Source organism: Phyllobates terribilis, unplaced genomic scaffold (assembly GCF_046119375.1).
Source record: "Phyllobates terribilis strain yellow unplaced genomic scaffold, ASM4611937v1 Scaffold_13__5_contigs__length_258822181, whole genome shotgun sequence".
In the NCBI taxonomy this organism is placed as follows: Eukaryota; Metazoa; Chordata; class Amphibia; order Anura; family Dendrobatidae; genus Phyllobates; species Phyllobates terribilis.
The window spans coordinates 65,920,554-65,936,324 of record NW_027362773.1 but is presented as its reverse complement, the minus strand read 5'-3'; positions in this window follow the sequence as shown (position 1 = coordinate 65,936,324).

The window sequence follows — 15,771 nt, the reverse complement described above, 5'->3', positions numbered from 1 at the left end:
GCAGAATTCCGAGAACAATGGAAGAGTTCTGAAGCATTTTTAAATATCAGCAGAATTCCGATAACAATGGAAGAGTTCCGAAGCATGTTTAAACTTCAGAGTAATTCCGAGAACAATGGAAGAGTTCCGAAGCATTTCTAAACTTCAGCGGAACAACAAGAACAATGGAAGAGTTCCAAAGCATTTTTAAACGTCAGAGGATTTCCGAGAACAATGGAAGAGATCCAAAGCATTTTTAAACTTCAGCGGAATTCTGAGAACAATGGAAGAGTTCCGAAGCACTTTTAAACGTCAGTGGAATTTCGAGAACAATGGAAGAGATCCAAAGCATTTTTAAACTTCAGAGAAATTCTGCGAACAATGGAAGTGTTCCGAAGCATATTTAAACTTCAGCGGAATTCCGAGAACAATGGAAGAGTTCCGAAGAATTTATAATCTTCAGCGGAATTCCGGGAACAATGGATGAGTTCCAAAGCATTTTTAAACTTCAGCAGAATTACGAGATCAATGGAAGAGTTCGGAAGCATTTTTAAACTTCAGTAGAATTCCGAGAACAATGCAAGAGTTCCGAAGCATTTCTATCGTCAGCAGAATTCTGCGAACAATGGAAGAGTTCCAAAGCATTTTGAAACTTCAGCGGAATTCTGAGAACAATGGAAGAGTTGCGAAGCATTTTTAAACTTCAGTAGAATTCCAAAAACAATGGAAAAGTTCCGAAGCATTTTTAAACTTCAGCAGAATTCCGAGAACAATGGAAGAGTTCCGAAGCATTTTTAAACTTCAGCAGAATTCCGAGAACAATGGAAGAGTTCCAAAGCATTTTTAAATGTCAGCAGAATTCCAAGAACAATGGAAGAGTTCCGAAGCATTTTTAAACTTCAGCGGAATTCCGAGAACAATGGAAGGGTTCGGAAGCATTTTTAAATTTCAGCAGAATTTCGAGAATAATGGAAGAGTTCCGAAGCATTTTTAGACTTCAGCGGAATTCCCAGAACAATGGAAGAATTCCCAAGCATTTTTAAACATCAAAGGGATTCCGAGAACAACGGAAGAGTTCCGAAGCATTTTTAAACGTCAGCAGAATTCTGAGAACAATGGAAGAGTTCCAAAGCATTTTTAAACATCAGCAGAATTCTGAGAACAATGGAAGAGTTCTGAAGCATTTTTAAACTTCACGGAATTCCGAGAACAATGGAAGAGTTCAGAAGCATTTTTAAACTTCAGAGAAATTCTGCGAACAATGAAAGTGTTCCGAAGCATTTTTAAACTTCTGCGGAATTCCGAGAACAATGAAAGAGTTCCGAAACATTTTTAAACTTCAGCGGAATTCCGAGAACAATGGAAGAGTTCCGAAGCATTTTTAAACTTTAGCGGAATTGCGAGAACAATGGAAGAGTTCCGAAGCATTTTTAAACATCAGCAGAATTCTGAGAACAATGGAAGTGTTCTGAAGCATTTATAAACTTCAGCTGAATTCCAGGAACAATGGATGAGTTCCAAAGCATTTTTAAACTTCAGTGGAATTCAGAGAACGATGGAAGAGTTGCGAAGCATTTTTAAACTTCAGTAGAATTCCAAAAACAATGGAAGTGTTCCGAAGAATTTTTAAACTTCAGAAGAATTCTGAGAACAATGAAAGAGTTCCGAAGCATTTTTAAATGTCAGCAGAATTCCGATAACAATGGAAGAGTTCCGAAGCATTTTTAAACTTCAGAGTATTTCCGAGAACAATGGAAGAGTTCCGAAGCATTTCTAAACTTCAGCGGAACCCCAAGAACAATGGAAGAGTTCCAAAGCATTTTTAAACGTCAGAGGATTTCCGAGAACAATGGAAGATTTCCGAAGCATTTTTAAACGTCAGCATAATTCTGAGAACAATGGAAGAGTTCCGAAGCATTTTTAAACTTGACGGAATTCCGAGAACAATGGAAAAGTTCTAAAGCATTTTTAAACTTCAGAGAAATTCTGCAAACAATGGAAGTGTTCCGAAGCACTTTTAAACGTCAGTGGAATTTTGAGAACAATGGAAGAGATCCAAAGCATTTTTAAACTTCAGCGGAATTCTGAGAACAATGGAAGAGTTCCGAAGCAATTTTAAACGTCAGTGGAATTTCGAGAACAATGGAAGAGATCCAAAGCATTTTTAAACTTCAGAGAAATTCTGCGAACAATGGAAGTGTTCCGAAGCATATTTAAACTTCAGCGGAATTCCGAGAACAATGGAAGAGTTCCGAAGAATTTATAATCTTCAGCGGAATTCTGGGAACAATGGATGAGTTCCAAAGCATTTTTAAACTTCAGCAGAATTACGAGATCAATGGAAGAGTTCGGAAGCATTTTTAAACTTCAGTAGAATTCCGAGAACAATGCAAGAGGTCCGAAGCATTTCTATCGTCAGCAGAATTCTGCGAACAATGGAAGAGTTCCAAAGCATTTTTAAACTTCAGCGGAATTCCGAGAACAATGGAAGAGTTGTGAAGCATTTTTAAACTTCAGAGGAATTCTGAGAACAATGGCAGAGTTCCGAAGCATTTTTAAACTTCTGCGGAATTCCGGGAACAATGGAAGATTTCCGAAACATTTTTAAACTTCAGCGGAATTCCGAGAACAATGGAAGAGTTCCGAAGCATTTTTAAACTTTAGCGGAATTGCGAGAACAATGGAAGAGTTCCGAATCATTTTTAAACATCAGCAGAATTCTGAGAACAATGGAAGTGTTCTGAAGCATTCTTAAATGTCAGCAGAATTCCAAGTACAATGGAAGAGTTCCGAAGCATTTTTAAACTTCAGCAGAATTCCGAGAACAATGGAAGAGTTCCGAAGCATTTTTAAATGTCAGCAGAATTCCAAGTACAATGGAAGAGTTCCGAAGCATTTTTAAACTTCAGAGAAATTCTGCGAACAATGGAAGTGTTCCGAAGCATATTTAAACTTCAGCGGAATTCCGAGAACAATGGAAGAGTTGCGAAGCATTTTTAAACTTCAGTACAATTCCAAAAACAATGGAAGTGTACCGAAGCATTTTTAAACTTCAGAGGATTTCCGAGAACGATGAAAGAGATCCGAAGCATTTTTAAACGTCATCATAATTCTGAGAACAATGGAAGAGTTCCGAAGCATTTTTAAATATCAGCAGAATTCCGATAACAATGGAAGAGTTCCGAAGCATTTTTAAACGTCAGAGGATTTCCGAGAACGATGAAAGAGATCCGAAGCATTTTTAAACGTCATCATAATTCTGAGAACAATGGAAGAGTTCCGAAGCATTTTTAAATATCAGCAGAATTCCGATAACAATGGAAGAGTTCCGAAGCATTTTTAAACTTCAGAGGAATTCTGAGAACAATGGCAGAGTTCCGAAGCATTTTTAAACTTCAGAGGAATTCTGAGAACAATGGCAGAGTTCCGAAGCATTTTTAAACTTCTGCGGAATTCCGGGAACAATGGAAGATTTCCGAAGCATTTTTAAACTTCAGCGGAATTCCGAGAACAATGGAAGAGTTCCGAAGCATTTTTAAACTTTAGCGGAATTGCGAGAACAATGGAAGAGTTCCGAAGAATTTATAATCTTCAGCGGAATTCTGGGAACAATGGATGAGTTCCAAAGCATTTTTAAACTTCAGCAGAATTCCGAGATCAATGGAAGAGTTCGGAAGCATTTTTAAACTTCAGTAGAATTCCGAGAACAATGCAAGAGTTCCGAAGCATTTTTAAACTTCAGCAGAATTTCGAGAACAATGGAAGAGTTCCGAAGCATTTTTAAACTTCAGCAGAATTCTGAGAACAATGGAAGAGTTCCGAAGCATTTTTAAATGTCAGCAGAATTCCAAGTACAATGGAAGAGTTCCGAAGCATTTTTAAACTTCAGCAGAATTCCGAGAACAATGGAAGAGTTCCGAAGCATTTTTAAATGTCAGCAGAATTCCGATAACAATGGAAGAGTTCCGAAGCATTTTTAAACTTCAGAGTAATTCCGAGAACAATGGAAGAGTTCCGAAGCATTTCTAAACTTCAGCGGAACCCCAAGAACAATGGAAGAGTTCCAAAGCATTTTTAAACGTCAAAGGATTTCCGAGAACAATGGAAGATTTCTGAAGCATTTTTAAACGTCAGCATAATTCTGAGAACAATGGAAGAGTTCCGAAGCATTTTTAAACTTGACGGAATTCCGAGAACAATGGAAAAGTTCTAAAGCATTTTTAAACTTCAGAGAAATTCTGCAAACAATGGAAGTGTTCCGAAGCACTTTTAAACGTCAGTGGAATTTCGAGAACAATGGAAGAGATCCAAAGCATTTTTAAACTTCAGAGAAATTCTGCGAACAATGGAAGTGTTCTGAAGCATATTTAAACTTCAGCGGAATTCCGAGAACAATGGAAGAGTTCCGAAGAATTTATAATCTTCAGCGGAATTCTGGGAACAATGGATGAGTTCCAAAGCATTTTTAAACTTCAGCAGAATTCCGAGATCAATGGAAGAGTTCGGAAGCATTTTTAAACTTCAGTAGAATTCCGAGAACAATGCAAGAGTTCCGAAGCAGTTCTATCGTCAGCAGAATTCTGCGAACAATGGAAGAGTTCCAAAGCATTTTTAAACTTCAGCGGAATTCCGAGAACAATGGAAGACTTGCGATGCATCTTTAAACTTCAGTAGAATTCCAAAAACAATGGAAAAGTTCCGAAGCATTTTTAAACTTCAGCAGAATTCCGAGAACAATGGAAGAGTTCCGAAGCATTTTTAAACTTCAGCAGAATTCCGAGAACAAGGGAAGAGTTCCGAAGCATTTTTAAATGTCAGCAGAATTCCAAGTACAATGGAAGAGTTCCGAAGCATTTTTAAACTTCAGCAGAATTCCGAGAACAATGGAAGAGTTCCGAAGCATTTTTAAATGTCAGCAGAATTCCGATAACAATGGAAGAGTTCCGAAGCATTTCTAAACTTCAGCGGAACCCCAAGAACAATGGAAGAGTTCCAAAGCATTTTTAAACGTCAGAGGATTTCCGAGAACAATGGAAGAGATCCAAAGCATTTTTAAACTTCAGCGGAATTCTGAGAACAATGGAAGAGTTCCGAAGCACTTTTAAACGTCAGTGGAATTTCGAGAACAATGGAAGAGATCCAAAGCATTTTTAAACTTCAGAGAAATTCTGCGAACAATGGAAGTGTTCCGAAGCATATTTAAACTTCAGCGGAATTCCGAGAACAATGGAAGAGTTCCGAAGAATTTATAATCTTCAGCGGAATTCCGGGAACAATGGATGAGTTCCAAAGCATTTTTAAACTTCAGCAGAATTACGAGATCAATGGAAGAGTTCGGAAGCATTTTTAAACTTCAGTAGAATTCCGAGAACAATGCAAGAGTTCCAAAGCATTTCTATCGTCAGCAGAATTCTGCGAACAATGGAAGAGTTCCAAAGCATTTTTAAACTTCAGCGGAATTCCGAGAACAATGGAAGAGTTGCGAAGCATTTTTAAACTTCAGTAGAATTCCAAAAACAATGGAAAAGTTCCGAAGCATTTTTAAACTTCAGCAGAATTCCGAGAACAATGGAAGAGTTCCGAAGCATTTTTAAACTTCAGCAGAATTCCGAGAACAATGGAAGAGTTCCGAAGCATTTTTAAATGTCAGCAGAATTACAAGTACAATGGAAGAGTTCCGAAGCATTTTTAAACTTCAGAGAAATTCTGCGAACAATGGAAGTGTTCCGAAGCATATTTAAACTTCAGCGGAATTCCGAGAACAATGGAAGAGTTGCGAAGCATTTTTAAACTTCAGTACAATTCCAAAAACAATGGAAGTGTACCGAAGCATTTTTAAACTTCAGAGGATTTCCGAGAACGATGAAAGAGATCCGAAGCATTTTTAAACGTCATCATAATTCTGAGAACAATGGAAGAGTTCCGAAGCATTTTTAAATATCAGCAGAATTCCGATAACAATGGAAGAGTTCCGAAGCATTTTTAAACGTCAGAGGATTTCCGAGAACGATGAAAGAGATCCGAAGCATTTTTAAACGTCATCATAATTCTGAGAACAATGGAAGAGTTCCGAAGCATTTTTAAATATCAGCAGAATTCCGATAACAATGGAAGAGTTCCGAAGCATTTTTAAACTTCAGAGGAATTCTGAGAACAATGGCAGAGTTCCGAAGCATTTTTAAACTTCAGAGGAATTCTGAGAACAATGGCAGAGTTCCGAAGCATTTTTAAACTTCTGCGGAATTCCGGGAACAATGGAAGATTTCCGAAGCATTTTTAAACTTCAGCGGAATTCCGAGAACAATGGAAGAGTTCCGAAGCATTTTTAAACTTTAGCGGAATTGCGAGAACAATGGAAGAGTTCCGAAGAATTTATAATCTTCAGCGGAATTCTGGGAACAATGGATGAGTTCCAAAGCATTTTTAAACTTCAGCAGAATTCCGAGATCAATGGAAGAGTTCGGAAGCATTTTTAAACTTCAGTAGAATTCCGAGAACAATGCAAGAGTTCCGAAGCATTTTTAAACTTCAGCAGAATTCCGAGAACAATGGAAGAGTTCTGAAGCATTTTTAAACTTCAGCAGAATTCTGAGAACAATGGAAGAGTTCCGAAGCATTTTTAAATGTCAGCAGAATTCCAAGTACAATGGAAGAGTTCCGAAGCATTTTTAAACTTCAGCAGAATTCCGAGAACAATGGAAGAGTTCCGAAGCATTTTTAAATGTCAGCAGAATTCCGATAACAATGGAAGAGTTCCGAAGCATTTTTAAACTTCAGAGTAATTCCGAGAACAATGGAAGAGTTCCGAAGCATTTCTAAACTTCAGCGGAACCCCAAGAACAATGGAAGAGTTCCAAAGCATTTTTAAACGTCAAAGGATTTCCGAGAACAATGGAAGATTTCTGAAGCATTTTTAAACGTCAGCATAATTCTGAGAACAATGGAAGAGTTCCGAAGCATTTTTAAACTTGACGGAATTCCGAGAACAATGGAAAAGTTCTAAAGCATTTTTAAACTTCAGAGAAATTCTGCAAACAATGGAAGTGTTCTGAAGCACTTTTAAACGTCAGTGGAATTTCGAGAACAATGGAAGAGATCCAAAGCATTTTTAAACTTCAGAGAAATTCTGCGAACAATGGAAGTGTTCCGAAGCATATTTAAACTTCAGCGGAATTCCGAGAACAATGGAAGAGTTCCGAAGAATTTATAATCTTCAGCGGAATTCTGGGAACAATGGATGAGTTCCAAAGCATTTTTAAACTTCAGCAGAATTCCGAGATCAATGGAAGAGTTCGGAAGCATTTTTAAACTTCAGTAGAATTCCGAGAACAATGCAAGAGTTCCGAAGCATTTCTATCGTCAGCAGAATTCTGCGAACAATGGAAGAGTTCCAAAGCATTTTTAAACTTCAGCGGAATTCCGAGAACAATGGAAGAGTTGCGATGCATTTTTAAACTTCAGTAGAATTCCAAAAACAATGGAAAAGTTCCGAAGCATTTTTAAACTTCAGCAGAATTCCGAGAACAATGGAAGAGTTCCGAAGCATTTTTAAACTTCAGCAGAATTCCGAGAACAAGGGAAGAGTTCCGAAGCATTTTTAAATGTCAGCAGAATTCCAAGTACAATGGAAGAGTTCCGAAGCATTTTTAAACTTCAGCAGAATTCCGAGAACAATGGAAGAGTTCCGAAGCATTTTTAAATGTCAGCAGAATTCCGATAACAATGGAAGAGTTCCGAAGCATTTCTAAACTTCAGCGGAACCCCAAGAACAATGGAAGAGTTCCAAAGCATTTTTAAACGTCAGAGGATTTCCGAGAACAATGGAAGAGATCCAAAGCATTTTTAAACTTCAGCGGAATTCTGAGAACAATGGAAGAGTTCCGAAGCACTTTTAAACGTCAGTGGAATTTCGAGAACAATGGAAGAGATCCAAAGCATTTTTAAACTTCAGAGAAATTCTGCGAACAATGGAAGTGTTCCGAAGCATATTTAAACTTCAGCGGAATTCCGAGAACAATGGAAGAGTTCCGAAGAATTTATAATCTTCAGCGGAATTCCGGGAACAATGGATGAGTTCCAAAGCATTTTTAAACTTCAGCAGAATTACGAGATCAATGGAAGAGTTCGGAAGCATTTTTAAACTTCAGTAGAATTCCGAGAACAATGCAAGAGTTCCAAAGCATTTCTATCGTCAGCAGAATTCTGCGAACAATGGAAGAGTTCCAAAGCATTTTTAAACTTCAGCGGAATTCCGAGAACAATGGAAGAGTTGCGAAGCATTTTTAAACTTCAGTAGAATTCCAAAAACAATGGAAAAGTTCCGAAGCATTTTTAAACTTCAGCAGAATTCCGAGAACAATGGAAGAGTTCCGAAGCATTTTTAAACTTCAGCAGAATTCCGAGAACAATGGAAGAGTTCCGTAGCATTTTTAAACATCAAAGGGAATCCGAGAACAATGGAAGAGTTCCGAAGCATTTTTAAACTTCAGTAGAATTCCAAAAACAATGGAAGTGTTCCGAAGAATTTTTAAACTTCAGAAGAATTCTGAGAACAATGGAAGAGTTCCGAAGCATTCTTAAATGTCAGCAGAATTCCAAGTACAATGGAAGAGTTCCGAAGCATTTTTAAACTTCAGCAGAATTCCGAGAACAATGGAAGAGTTCCGAAGCATTTTTAAATGTCAGCAGAATTCCAAGTACAATGGAAGAGTTCCGAAGCATTTTTAAACTTCAGCAGAATTCCGAGAACAATGGAAGAGTTCCGAAGCATTTTTAAATGTCAGCAGAATTCCGATAACAATGGAAGAGTTCCGAAGCATTTTTAAACTTCAGAGTAATTCCGAGAACAATGGAAGAGTTCCGAAGCATTTCTAAACTTCAGCGGATCCCCAAGAACAATGGAAGAGTTCCAAAGCATTTTTAAATGTCAGAGGATTTCCGAGAACAATGGAAGATTTCCGAAGCATTTTTAAACGTCAGCATAATTCTGAGAACAATGGAAGAGTTCCGAAGCATTTTTAAACTTGACGGAATTCCGAGAACAATGGAAAAGTTCTAAAGCATTTTTAAACTTCAGAGAAATTCTGCAAACAATGGAAGTGTTCCGAAGCACTTTTAAACGTCAGTGGAATTTTGAGAACAATGGAAGAGATCCAAAGCATTTTTAAACTTCAGCGGAATTCTGAGAACAATGGAAGAGTTCCGAAGCACTTTTAAACGTCAGTGGAATTTCGAGAACAATGGAAGAGATCCAAAGCATTTTTAAACTTCAGAGAAATTCTGCGAACAATGGAAGTGTTCCGAAGCATATTTAAACTTCAGCGGAATTTCGAGAACAATGGAAGAGTTCCGAAGAATTTATAATCTTCAGCGGAATTCTGGGAACAATGGATGAGTTCCAAAGCATTTTTAAACTTCAGCAGAATTCCGAGAACAATGCAAGAGTTCCGAAGCATTTCTATCGTCAGCAGAATTCTGAGAACAATGGAAGAGTTCCAAAGCATTTTTAAACTTCAGCGGAATTCCGAGAACAATGGAAGAGTTGCGAAGCATTTTTAAACTTCAGTAGAATTCCAAAAACAATGGAAAAGTTCCGAAGCATTTTTAAACTTCAGCAGAATTCCGAGAACAATGGAAGAGTTCCGAAGCATTTTTAAACTTCAGCAGAATTCCGAGAACATTGGAAGAGTTCCGAAGCATTTTTAAATGTCAGCAGAATTCCAAGTACAATGGAAGAGTTCCGAAGCATTTTTAAACTTCAGCAGAATTCCGAGAACAATGGAAGAGTTCCGAAGCATTTTTAAATGTCAGCAGAATTCCGATAACAATGGAAGAGTTCCGAAGCATTTTTAAACTTCAGAGTAATTCCGAGAACAATGGAAAAGTTCTAAAGCATTTTTAAACTTCAGAGAAATTCTGCAAACAATGGAAGTGTTCCGAAGCACTTTTAAACGTCAGTGGAATTTCGAGAACAATGGAAGAGATCCAAAGCATTTTTAAACTTCAGAGAAATTCTGCGAACAATGGAAGTGTTCCGAAGCATATTTAAACTTCAGCGGAATTCCGAGAACAATGGAAGAGTTCCGAAGAATTTATAATCTTCAGCGGAATTCTGGGAACAATGGATGAGTTCCAAAGCATTTTTAAACTTCAGCAGAATTCCGAGATCAATGGAAGAGTTCGGAAGCATTTTTAAACTTCAGTAGAATTCCGAGAACAATGCAAGAGTTCCGAAGCATTTCTATCGTCAGCAGAATTCTGCGAACAATGAAAGAGTTCCAAAGCATTTTTAAACTTCAGCGGAATTCCGAGAACAATGGAAGAGTTGCGAAGCATTTTTAAACTTCAGTAGAATTCCAAAAACAATGGAAAAGTTCCGAAGCATTTTTAAACTTCAGCAGAATTCCGAGAACAATGGAAGAGTTCCGAAGCATTTTTAAACTTCAGCAGAATTCCGAGAACATTGGAAGAGTTCCGAAGCATTTTTAAATGTCAGCAGAATTCCAAGTACAATGGAAGAGTTCCGAAGCATTTTTAAACTTCAGCAGAATTCCGAGAACAATGGAAGAGTTCCGAAGCATTTTTAAATGTCAGCAGAATTCCGATAACAATGGAAGAGTTCCGAAGCATTTTTAAACTTCAGAGTAATTCCGAGAACAATGGAAGAGTTCCGAAGCATTTCTAAACTTCAGCGGAACCCCAAGAACAATGGAAGAGTTCCAAAGCATTTTTAAACGTCAAAGGATTTCCGAGAACAATGGAAGATTTCTGAAGCATTTTTAAACGTCAGCATAATTCTGAGAACAATGGAAGAGTTCCGAAGCATTTTTAAACTTGACGGAATTCCGAGAACAATGGAAAAGTTCTAAAGCATTTTTAAACTTCAGAGAAATTCTGCAAACAATGGAAGTGTTCCGAAGCACTTTTAAACGTCAGTGGAATTTCGAGAACAATGGAAGAGATCCAAAGCATTTTTAAACTTCAGAGAAATTCTGCGAACAATGGAAGTGTTCCGAAGCATATTTAAACTTCAGCGGAATTCCGAGAACAATGGAAGAGTTCCGAAGAATTTATAATCTTCAGCGGAATTCTGGGAACAATGGATGAGTTCCAAAGCATTTTTAAACTTCAGCAGAATTCCGAGATCAATGGAAGAGTTCGGAAGCATTTCTAAACTTCAGTAGAATTCCGAGAACAATGCAAGAGTTCCGAAGCATTTCTATCGTCAGCAGAATTCTGCGAACAATGGAAGAGTTCCAAAGCATTTTTAAACTTCAGCGGAATTCCGAGAACAATGGAAGAGTTGCGATGCATTTTTAAACTTCAGTAGAATTCCAAAAACAATGGAAAAGTTCCGAAGCATTTTTAAACTTCAGCAGAATTCCGAGAACATTGGAAGAGTTCCGAAGCATTTTTAAATGTCAGCAGAATTCCAAGTACAATGGAAGAGTTCCGAAGCATTTTTAAACTTCAGCAGAATTCCGAGAACAATGGAAGAGTTCCGAAGCATTTTTAAATGTCAGCAGAATTCCGATAACAATGGAAGAGTTCCGAAGCATTTTTAAACTTCAGAGTAATTCCGAGAACAATGGAAGAGTTCCGAAGCATTTCTAAACTTCAGCGGAACCCCAAGAACAATGGAAGAGTTCCAAAGCATTTTTAAACGTCAAAGGATTTCCGAGAACAATGGAAGATTTCTGAAGCATTTTTAAACGTCAGCATAATTCTGAGAACAATGGAAGAGTTCCGAAGCATTTTTAAACTTGACGGAATTCCGAGAACAATGGAAAAGTTCTAAAGCATTTTTAAACTTCAGAGAAATTCTGCAAACAATGGAAGTGTTCCGAAGCACTTTTAAACGTCAGTGGAATTTCGAGAACAATGGAAGAGATCCAAAGCATTTTTAAACTTCAGAGAAATTCTGCGAACAATGGAAGTGTTCCGAAGCATATTTAAACTTCAGCGGAATTCCGAGAACAATGGAAGAGTTCCGAAGAATTTATAATCTTCAGCGGAATTCTGGGAACAATGGATGAGTTCCAAAGCATTTTTAAACTTCAGCAGAATTCCGAGATCAATGGAAGAGTTCGGAAGCATTTCTAAACTTCAGTAGAATTCCGAGAACAATGCAAGAGTTCCGAAGCATTTCTATCGTCAGCAGAATTCTGCGAACAATGGAAGAGTTCCAAAGCATTTTTAAACTTCAGCGGAATTCCGAGAACAATGGAAGAGTTGCGAAGCATTTTTAAACTTCAGTAGAATTCCAAAAACAATGGAAAAGTTCCGAAGCATTTTTAAACTTCAGCAGAATTCCGAGAACAATGGAAGAGTTCCGAAGCATTTTTAAACTTCAGCAGAATTCCGAGAACAATGGAAGAGTTCCGAAGCATTTTTAAATGTCAGCAGAATTACAAGTACAATGGAAGAGTTCCGAAGCATTTTTAAACTTCAGAGAAATTCTGCGAACAATGGAAGTGTTCCGAAGCATATTTAAACTTCAGCGGAATTCCGAGAACAATGGAAGAGTTGCGAAGCATTTTTAAACTTCAGTACAATTCCAAAAACAATGGAAGTGTACCGAAGCATTTTTAAACTTCAGAGGATTTCCGAGAACGATGAAAGAGATCCGAAGCATTTTTAAACGTCATCATAATTCTGAGAACAATGGAAGAGTTCCGAAGCATTTTTAAATATCAGCAGAATTCCGATAACAATGGAAGAGTTCCGAAGCATTTTTAAACGTCAGAGGATTTCCGAGAACGATGAAAGAGATCCGAAGCATTTTTAAACGTCATCATAATTCTGAGAACAATGGAAGAGTTCCGAAGCATTTTTAAATATCAGCAGAATTCCGATAACAATGGAAGAGTTCCGAAGCATTTTTAAACTTCAGAGGAATTCTGAGAACAATGGCAGAGTTCCGAAGCATTTTTAAACTTCAGAGGAATTCTGAGAACAATGGCAGAGTTCCGAAGCATTTTTAAACTTCTGCGGAATTCCGGGAACAATGGAAGATTTCCGAAGCATTTTTAAACTTCAGCGGAATTCCGAGAACAATGGAAGAGTTCCGAAGCATTTTTAAACTTTAGCGGAATTGCGAGAACAATGGAAGAGTTCCGAAGAATTTATAATCTTCAGCGGAATTCTGGGAACAATGGATGAGTTCCAAAGCATTTTTAAACTTCAGCAGAATTCCGAGATCAATGGAAGAGTTCGGAAGCATTTTTAAACTTCAGTAGAATTCCGAGAACAATGCAAGAGTTCCGAAGCATTTTTAAACTTCAGCAGAATTCCGAGAACAATGGAAGAGTTCTGAAGCATTTTTAAACTTCAGCAGAATTCTGAGAACAATGGAAGAGTTCCGAAGCATTTTTAAATGTCAGCAGAATTCCAAGTACAATGGAAGAGTTCCGAAGCATTTTTAAACTTCAGCAGAATTCCGAGAACAATGGAAGAGTTCCGAAGCATTTTTAAATGTCAGCAGAATTCCGATAACAATGGAAGAGTTCCGAAGCATTTTTAAACTTCAGAGTAATTCCGAGAACAATGGAAGAGTTCCGAAGCATTTCTAAACTTCAGCGGAACCCCAAGAACAATGGAAGAGTTCCAAAGCATTTTTAAACGTCAAAGGATTTCCGAGAACAATGGAAGATTTCTGAAGCATTTTTAAACGTCAGCATAATTCTGAGAACAATGGAAGAGTTCCGAAGCATTTTTAAACTTGACGGAATTCCGAGAACAATGGAAAAGTTCTAAAGCATTTTTAAACTTCAGAGAAATTCTGCAAACAATGGAAGTGTTCTGAAGCACTTTTAAACGTCAGTGGAATTTCGAGAACAATGGAAGAGATCCAAAGCATTTTTAAACTTCAGAGAAATTCTGCGAACAATGGAAGTGTTCCGAAGCATATTTAAACTTCAGCGGAATTCCGAGAACAATGGAAGAGTTCCGAAGAATTTATAATCTTCAGCGGAATTCTGGGAACAATGGATGAGTTCCAAAGCATTTTTAAACTTCAGCAGAATTCCGAGATCAATGGAAGAGTTCGGAAGCATTTTTAAACTTCAGTAGAATTCCGAGAACAATGCAAGAGTTCCGAAGCATTTCTATCGTCAGCAGAATTCTGCGAACAATGGAAGAGTTCCAAAGCATTTTTAAACTTCAGCGGAATTCCGAGAACAATGGAAGAGTTGCGATGCATTTTTAAACTTCAGTAGAATTCCAAAAACAATGGAAAAGTTCCGAAGCATTTTTAAACTTCAGCAGAATTCCGAGAACAATGGAAGAGTTCCGAAGCATTTTTAAACTTCAGCAGAATTCCGAGAACAAGGGAAGAGTTCCGAAGCATTTTTAAATGTCAGCAGAATTCCAAGTACAATGGAAGAGTTCCGAAGCATTTTTAAACTTCAGCAGAATTCCGAGAACAATGGAAGAGTTCCGAAGCATTTTTAAATGTCAGCAGAATTCCGATAACAATGGAAGAGTTCCGAAGCATTTCTAAACTTCAGCGGAACCCCAAGAACAATGGAAGAGTTCCAAAGCATTTTTAAACGTCAGAGGATTTCCGAGAACAATGGAAGAGATCCAAAGCATTTTTAAACTTCAGCGGAATTCTGAGAACAATGGAAGAGTTCCGAAGCACTTTTAAACGTCAGTGGAATTTCGAGAACAATGGAAGAGATCCAAAGCATTTTTAAACTTCAGAGAAATTCTGCGAACAATGGAAGTGTTCCGAAGCATATTTAAACTTCAGCGGAATTCCGAGAACAATGGAAGAGTTCCGAAGAATTTATAATCTTCAGCGGAATTCCGGGAACAATGGATGAGTTCCAAAGCATTTTTAAACTTCAGCAGAATTACGAGATCAATGGAAGAGTTCGGAAGCATTTTTAAACTTCAGTAGAATTCCGAGAACAATGCAAGAGTTCCAAAGCATTTCTATCGTCAGCAGAATTCTGCGAACAATGGAAGAGTTCCAAAGCATTTTTAAACTTCAGCGGAATTCCGAGAACAATGGAAGAGTTGCGAAGCATTTTTAAACTTCAGTAGAATTCCAAAAACAATGGAAAAGTTCCGAAGCATTTTTAAACTTCAGCAGAATTCCGAGAACAATGGAAGAGTTCCGAAGCATTTTTAAACTTCAGCAGAATTCCGAGAACAATGGAAGAGTTCCGTAGCATTTTTAAACATCAAAGGGAATCCGAGAACAATGGAAGAGTTCCGAAGCATTTTTAAACTTCAGTAGAATTCCAAAAACAATGGAAGTGTTCCGAAGAATTTTTAAACTTCAGAAGAATTCTGAGAACAATGGAAGAGTTCCGAAGCATTCTTAAATGTCAGCAGAATTCCAAGTACAATGGAAGAGTTCCGAAGCATTTTTAAACTTCAGCAGAATTCCGAGAACAATGGAAGAGTTCCGAAGCATTTTTAAATGTCAGCAGAATTCCAAGTACAATGGAAGAGTTCCGAAGCATTTTTAAACTTCAGCAGAATTCCGAGAACAATGGAAGAGTTCCGAAGCATTTTTAAATGTCAGCAGAATTCCGATAACAATGGAAGAGTTCCGAAGCATTTTTAAACTTCAGAGTAATTCCGAGAACAATGGAAGAGTTCCGAAGCATTTCTAAACTTCAGCGGATCCCCAAGAACAATGGAAGAGTTCCAAAGCATTTTTAAATGTCAGAGGATTTCCGAGAACAATGGAAGATTTCCGAAGCATTTTTAAACGTCAGCATAATTCTGAGAACAATGGAAGAGTTCCGAAGCATTTTTAAACTTGACGGAATTCCGAGA